The 8,409-nt window shown below is 47.3% G+C and overlaps 1 protein-coding gene across 1 annotated transcript in view; it reads right to left on the bottom strand.

Annotated features, from left to right (window-relative positions):
- The window catches only part of B3gat2 (beta-1,3-glucuronyltransferase 2), a 60,420-nt gene extending 52,469 nt beyond the window's left edge, over positions 1–7,951 (bottom strand). The window contains exon 1 of the mRNA XM_005404478.2: positions 7,921–7,951. The gene's annotated coding sequence lies outside the window, so the exon portion shown is untranslated. The remainder of the gene's footprint in view (positions 1–7,920) is intronic.
- Between the last annotated feature and the right edge of the window lie 458 nt (positions 7,952–8,409).

Consider the following 8,409-nt stretch of genomic DNA (forward strand, 5'->3'; position numbering starts at 1 on the left):
CTGTCCATGTTTACTGAGGCGCTATTCACAACAGCCAAGATACAAAATTAGCCTGGGTACCCATCAGCAATGAATACAGAAAACACAATATATATGCACAAAGGAGTATTACTCAGCCATAAAGAACAATGAAATCCTGTTATCCACAGTACAATGGACATTGTGTAAGAGGACATCATTTTAAGCAAAATAAGCCAAGCACAGAAAGTAAAGTATCACATAGCTTCTCCCATATATGAAATTTAAAGACCTGAAAGAAGCAAAGGCCTATGGGATTGTGTGGAATTGAGAAGAGGAACCCGTGGAAGAGGCGCGAGAGAGGGGAGTATGAGAAAGAGTAGAGGGGAGGGTCCACAAGACTGACGGACCACGTATGGATGTATGCAAATGTCACAGTGAAACCCACTAATCTGTACCATTAATGAGTTAATTAAAAAGACACCGCTCATGTGTCTTGATACTCCCCTGTCCTATTTTCTCAGGTTCACAAATGCAGCTTCTTCTCCCTGGAGAGCCCTTTTGACCCTGTTCACACCCACTCGGTCTCCCTACTTTTTGCTTCTCACTCAACTCTCTTCCTCACGGCTCCACAGCTGCTCCCTTGAGGACATTGGCCTCTCCCCCAGCACACGCTGAGGTAGTGTGTGTGCTCCGTCTGGTAAGAACTAGGGAGGGTGGAACGCTCTCCATTCACAGCTACAGCGCCTCTGCTTCACGAAGCACAGTGCCTAGCATGGAGTAGGTGCAGGTGCTCAGTGCATACTGGTCATGCAGGAGAGAAGACAGAGTGATCCGATGCATTCAGATATCTGCTGAGTGTGCTAATGCATATAAGCTCAGGTCGGAAGAAGGAATCTGCACAATTACTGCTAAGATACAATCCTCTTAGCGAACTGAAAGCTCAGCTAATGTACAATGGTCAGCATGTAGGACACTTAGCTTTCATGAGAGCTACGATTTACAAGCACAGCCCTGTGCTACACAATGATGTTTTGATGAATGACAGACCCACACTGTGATGATGGTCTAATAAGATTATAACGGAGCTGAAAAATGCTTATGGCCTAGTAACAGCCAACACAACAGGGCACACAAGGCATCCTCATGTTTGGCAGTGTACTGCATGCCCAAACATGTAAAAGCACAGCACACGCGACAACGTGCAGGACACAGTACCTGAAAAGGTAAGTGGCTGTGTCACTGGTTTACAAGCTTCCTCTGCACGCTCTTCTTTTAACTGTGCTGCAGAATGAACTCTACTTGCAGAGGGCTTACTGTTAAACACGCCCGCTGATGCTGTGGCCGTGAGCAAACCACAGTGGCTGCGGAGAAGCAGCAGCAGAGATCACACCCAGACCCAGAAAATCCATCTGAAAGATGAATCCTTCAGATGGAGGCAAGTATCTGGGTTGTAAAAAGGGGAGCGGGGCCCCTCGTCCACAGCTCCACATGCTTTCCCCAGTGCACGTGCCAACTTTGGAGCAGTTCTACCAGCCCAGGGGAAGCAGTCGCCAAGGCAGAGGCCAGACTCCTGGGGCCGTAAAACGAATTAAGATATGTTAAGTATTTGGGTAAACGTGACGCACTGCGAGTTATGTGCTACTAAAAAATGTTCTGAAAACATGCCCTGCCGCACAGCAGGGGCGCACACGTCAGGTTCACCGCCTGCTGCTCACGGCAGGAGGGGAGGGCAGGCCGTGACTACTGTCCAGGTCCATGTAAATGCGCTGTGCGGTCACACGGGGACCAGGGGCCTAACCACCTCGTTCTCAGGATGTCCCCACAGGTAAGAGCTGCACGTGGCCCCCGAGCCTGAAGGGACAACAGTCTCGATCAGCGTGGGATGTACATACTCTTTAGTATCCTCTCTCCAGTGTTGGAGGTGGATTAAATTAATAAACTACTGAGGATTCCATCATTTGGAGAAAGGATCAAATAATTTGCTTTGGGTAGAGAATATGATTTCCTCCTTAGCACAGCCACTGCCAATGTTGTTTTTGCTTTTTAAGCATACATGAGGCCTCAACCAATTATTCATTTTGTTTTGATTCCAGGGAGAAATCAGCAAGAAAATGAACAAACCTCCTACCTACATGTGAATAGCTGGGTGAGTCTGGTGGCGCGGGCCAAGGAGAGTACTGGTGTGTGGAAGGACGGTCACCATGGTACAAGTGCTCCTAGCAGGTGTCTGTCATCCCTCCTAGCTTCAGCTTGAACTGGCTCAGTCCCCCTCTGTCCCAAGAATGAACCACGGCCCCCACTTGGAACAATTCTTGTATCTTTCCATCCACCCCTCTATCTCAAGAGATTCTTCCATTTGATTCTGCCTGCCCTAACGAGACAGATGCCTAGTAGATAGTTACTGATCCAGGTCAACACAGGGAAAATTAACTGTAATGTTTACCTTCTCCTGTAGTCTATTTTTTTTTCTGTACTAGGAATCAAACTCAGGACCTCCTGCTTGCCAGGCAGATTCTTGTGCTGCTGAGCTGTAACCCCGGTCCCTACCTTCTCCTATAAATCAATTCTGACCTAGTCATAAGAACATAGCTGTAAAAATTATGACCATGATTATATACTAAGATGGCAATTTTCACCTGACTTGAAAAAAACAATCAAAAATAAAATAGCCTGCAGGTAAGAGAGTGATAGAGTGGAAGTTTTCCTAAGATCAACTGATGTACGGGAGAAGAAAAGGTGAGGGGAAGGTTGGGGAGATGCTGGTCAAAGGACACACAAAGTTGGTGGAGAGGAATAAACCTAAAAAATCGACTGCATAAAATGGTGATTAGAGCGGAGCGTGGTGGCGCACACCTGTAATCCCAGCTCTCAGGGGGCTGAGGCAGGAGGATCATTGTGAGTTCAAGGCCAGCCTTGGCTACAAAGTGAGTTCAAGACTAGCCTGAACTGCATAGTGAGACCCAGTCTCAAAAAGACAAAAAAAAGTGGTGCTTATATTTAGTAATGTATCACATATTTGGAAATTGCTGAGTATGCTTTAAATATGTGTACCACAAAAATAAACATATGATGCAAGTTCATGAGTTTGATAGTAGTCCACAATGTATGGTTACATCAGAACATCATGCTGGACACCAGAAATGTACACAACTTTTGTTCATCAACTTAAAAGACCTGACAGGTACAAAAAAGTGCAATGGTTGAGCCCTTACCCAGCATGTCTGAGGACCTGAGTTCAATTCCTGAAAAATAAAAGTCAAGGAGAAAACTGGGCATTGATGACACAGCTGAGAAGACCTGCATGCAAGCAGGGCAGAAGACAGCAGCATCAGAAGACTCCTGGCAACCAACGGCTCTCCTCCTGCAATGACGCCTGTCCCTCCACCTGCGTATGTTCACATGGAGAGCTTCGGGACAGTCCCAGGGCCTCTGGAGCTAGGACACTGGGATTAAACTCCTGTCTCTGCCATATAACTGCTGCTGACCTTCAGAAGTTACTTCCCAGTCATTTGTTGAAAATGGGGATCCAGGCCGGGTGTGGAGGTGCATTCCTGTAATCCCAGCACTCGGGAGGCTGAGGCAGGAGGATCGCTGTGAGTTCAAGGCCAGCCTGAACTGCAGAGTGAAACCCTGTCTCAAAAAGCCAAAAAAAACCAAACAAAACAAAAATGGGAATCCTGAGCCTGGCGTGGCGGCACACACGCTAATACAGTACCGGCGCTCTTGGAGGCAGAGGCAAGAGAATTTCAAGTTTGAGCCCACTCTGGGCAGTTTAGCAACTTATGGACAGCCTATGTCAAAACAAAAAATAAAAAAGGGCTGGAGATGTGGCTCAGTGCAGAGGCCCTGGAAGCAGTTCCCAGTACCACAGGGAAAAAAAATCACATCAGTCAGTGTGGTGACACTATACCAGTGTCAGCTGCACCTGCTTAAACCCCCTGTCCTCAAAGGACAGTATTCCCATGTAAATGTCCACGTCAGTGTGGGGAGAAGCTATGGACAGTGCTGTACCCGTCTCAGTGAGCGTATTATCTATAAAACCTGGAAGAACTTCTTCATCCACAACAAATGTCAACTGACGGCAACTATAATTTTCTTGTATCTATGGTAGTGGGTATTTTTTTGGGGGGGGTACCAGGAGGTTGTGGGTATTTTTGATGTTCATTTAAAATTGTATATAAAACTTACAGACATGAATGAAAAATGATCAGTTTCATTTCTGCAAAATGAAACTCTATCCTACACCAACCAACCTACCTACATACTGATATAAAAATTTTACTTGTTTTTAGGGGGCAGAATTTGAGAACCACGCAAAATTTTCCAGTTTCAGCAGCAATAATGTGCTCCCTCCCCAGGCTGAGCAAATACCCACCAGAGTCCAAAGACATGTCTGAACATTATTGAATTCTGTGTCCAAAAAAAAAAATACCACCTGGAATAGTTAATAAGACCACTGACTTCGGCTCTTCTGTTTTGCTTTTGCAGCTTGCTTTAAAGGCAATTACTATTCAGTCACTGTGCACACAGACAAAATTCACCAGCTTGGAATGTAGAGGCAAGTGAAACAGAAGCAAAGGGAACCACCCATTACAGTTTCCAAGCAGCAGCCGACACCAGCCTAAATGTTTAGAAGACAGAGCATGCATCACACCCAGTGATAATCTGGACGTGTCTTCAGGTCTGTTCAGGAAACACTCAAGGAGAAGCAGGTTGAAAAAGAATAATGGAAAAAGACAACAGGAAGAGAGAGTGAGTGCACAATGTGTTTTAAACTCAAATTGTTGGGCTCAGGATATAGCTCAGCGGCACAGCACCTGCCTGGCAAGCGCAAGGTCCTGAGTTCAACTCTTGGTACCAAAAAAACCCACCAAAAACACTCAAATTGGTTGTTTGGTTTTTTTTTTGTCTTTTTGAGACAGGGTCTTGCTATGCAGTGCAGGCTGGCCTTGAGCTCACTTTGTAGCCCAGGCTGGTCTCAAACTTGCAACGATCCTTCTGCCTCAGCCTCCCAAGTGCTGGGATTACAGGCGTGTGCCACTGTGCCTGGCTCAAATTGTTATTTCTGGGCAATCAAAATACCAAAATCCAAATCAGAACTGCTGGTCTCCATAGAAAACTACCAAAATGAAGCATAATTCGAGTGGTACACACTTAGAGATAGTAAAGAAAATCTACAGTTCTAACACTTACAGCTTTAGAAAACTGGCCATAGTTTTATATCCACATATTTTACAGATGTCCCACATTTCTGTAGACCTGTGCCGTAAGTATTAGCAACTTTCAGAAGGGAAGCACTAGAACGCAAGGGGCAGACATCACATAGTCTTTTTAGCCTACCCTGAATAAAATCCAGATTTCTTCATGTTAAGACGATAATTACTGAGCCTGGCGTGGTGGCGCATGCCTGTAATCCCATCACTCGGGAGGCTGAGGCAGGAGGATTGTTTTGAGTTCAAGACCAGCCTGGGTTGTAAAGTGAGCTCAAGGTCAGCCTGAACAGCATAGTAAGACCATCTCAAAAAAAAAAAAAAGATAATTACCATAAGCTAAAGAACTGTACATAAGGATAAATAAAAAGATAAATCTCATGTTTCAGGATACAGAATTACGAAGGGAGGGTGCTGACTCTAATATAGTTTGGATTAAGGTGCCAGTAAACCGGATGTAAAGGGGGAAGTACATCAATGCTTGAAAAAAGGAGCAAGACAGAATTAAAGTTCAACTCCCTCATCTGCTTAGCACATAACTAGCCTAACAGCACCCAGCAAAAAATTCAAACAAGGGACCTGTATTGTTTGCAGCGTCGTCAAGATGCAGCCTCATTAACTGCCTTCACACGCACCCTAAACCTGACTTGGCCTGTCTTCCAGTCTTATCTCATTAAAGTTCAACTTTTAAAAGTATTTTTCTTGCTTGGAAAGTGCTTTTTTTTTTAACCTTTCAATTAAATTGATTTCCAAAGGTGAAACCAATTTCACCTGAAAAAGCCGCCACTTTAAACTTAGAAAAAGCTTTGAAGGTCTTCTAGTGAAGAACAGAAGTCTGATCAATGGTGTTATTCAAAACAGGACTAGCGAAAGTCACATTTATTTGCGGTTGTGGCTGTTATTAAGGCAGCTTAAATCCTTTGTAAATTAGCCTTTTCGGCTCGCTAGACTGACTGAGCACAGGCAAGCAGGATGACTGATTGTGGTGCAAAACCCCATCAATGCCACAGGAAGAACTGGCGTAGTGTCAGGGTAATCGAAAGCCACCCCCAAACCCCATGACCTCCTTCTCCAGGAGAGGGGTCTGAGGTTTACGCTCACACCTGTCTTCACTGGCAAATGCATTTGGCGGTGAACACAGGATTATTCAGGCACACACTTCCTTCCAGGGAGCACAGCCCAGCTGAAGAGAGGCTGGCAGTTAGCAGCGCTATCCCACTTCCCCAGGAGGAATAAGGAGCACAGACTGCCTGCTGTGTCTTTAATCTGGAGACCTTTCATCCTGTACTTTCCTTCACCTGCAGCCTATACTTAGCAAGCCAACTTAGTTTTCTTCCTTGTATCTCCTTTAACATCAACCACAGAAATCAGGAGTGCTATGAATGAAAAAGGAAGCCTGACTTGGGACAATCGTCCCTCAAGCACTGTGAATTACTTAAAAACACACTGTGTGTGCACACTAGCAGCCCCCTAGAATCCCTGATCAGCCGCTTTCCCACCCCTCAAGGAGCTGCAGTCTGTAAATGCTTTACTTGGGCCTCTCTTTCCTCCAAGCAAGGAGCACTAAGACTGCAGTCCACCGACAACTACCAGTTCCGCCGTGGATGTACGGTAGACTATCCTATTGATGAAACTGAAGATTCAACGGAAGCCTGGCGTGGTGGCGCACGCCTGTAATCCCAGCACTCGGGAGGCTGAGGCAGGAGGATCGCTGCAAAATCGAGATCAGCCTGGGCTACAAAGTGAGCTCAAGGCCAGCCTGAACTGCATAGTGAGACCCTGTCTCAAAAAAGACTCCCGCTCCCCCCAAAAAAAAGATTTAAAGGAAAACAGACTTCAAATTCTGGAAAATGCACAAGACTGGGATGTATAAATGCCATGAAGTCCAGTGGTACCTGCTACACACGTGTAAGGAACAAAACTAAATGCGTAGCACATTAACTACCTAATCTGTCCAAAGCACTACAGCTGCGGAGAGAAAGGAAGGAAAGTGACAAAGCATTGCACTAAAGTTACTGTCGTGGAGTCAGTGTCCAGAAGATAGATCATTTAAATTCTGTCATGTATCTCATGCCTAAAAACAATAAACCTACTATGTAGTTTGCACTGTTGGCACGTCTCCAGAATAAAGAGTTGCATGTCTTAAGATACATTTATTTTGATTATTTCATTACTTCGTTGTCCAAAATTCTCGTGTCTTAGAAAAGTTCTGCATAATTTCTCCTGCACCATTTCCTCTTTACCAACACTGTTTTTTTCTTCCTGCCCTCTCCTCTTCCTTTTACCTCCTCCCATCCCGCAGACCAATGAAAACAACCTCCTGGATTTTTCTCCTGCTTCTTAACCCCGCACAATCAAGCCTTCTTCTCAGCTGGGGAAGCGTCAAAGAAAGACTGAGTTCTGAGCCGTCTCTCTACCCGAAGGGGCCAACTTTTGCACTCCGCACCGCCTGCCAATGGGCTGAAAGCTGGAATCAGTGGAATTACAGTATTGGCCCTTTACAATCCATCCACCCCTTGGCCAGGAGGGGTGGTGCACACCTGTAATCCCAGCACGAGGGAGGCTGAGGCAGGAGGATCGTTGCGAATTGAAGACCAGCCTGGGCTACAAAGTGAGTTCAAGGCCAGCCTGAACTACATAGCGAGACCCTGTCTCAAAAAGATGGGGGAAAAAAAAAAAAAAGAGGAGAAAATGATAAAATCCCGCACCTGTGTCCTTGGCCCACCCAACCCCACTGCCAAGCGCGGACCTGAACCCGTTCTGGCCAGGGCCTGCGGGGGTGTCCTGAGTTCCAGCTGCAGCGGCCACCGATGTCACACCGCCCGGGAGGCGTGGCCAGGCCACCGACGGCTTTGGAAAAGTCCCGAAAGGGGTCCTGCCAGGCGCTTCCGGGGGCCGCAGAAAGACAGCCACGGGCAGCGCAGCCTCCCCTCGCGGGCCAGCGGGGGCGCCTCGGGAGCGATGCGCTCTCGGGCACGGACCTGTGCGGAGGTCGGTGGCTTCCTCCAACCCTTTCCTACGGGACTGCGTGAAACGGCTCCCCGGGCCGGACTTCAGTTCCCGGCCCCACCTGCCTCTGCCAGCACGCCCGCGAGCCGGAGAGCCCAGCCGCGCTGCAGACCCGGCGCTCCCGGAGCCCCCGATCACCCCGGAGCGCCGCCGCGCAGCGCTCTGCGGATCACCCGCGCTCCCTCCCGGCCCGCACTCGGGACGAACTCGGGACGGCCGAGCCCACGGT

The sequence above is a fragment of the Chinchilla lanigera genome, unplaced genomic scaffold (genome assembly GCF_000276665.1).
Source record: "Chinchilla lanigera isolate Chin_1 unplaced genomic scaffold, ChiLan1.0 scaffold00087, whole genome shotgun sequence".
In the NCBI taxonomy this organism is placed as follows: Eukaryota; Metazoa; Chordata; class Mammalia; order Rodentia; family Chinchillidae; genus Chinchilla; species Chinchilla lanigera.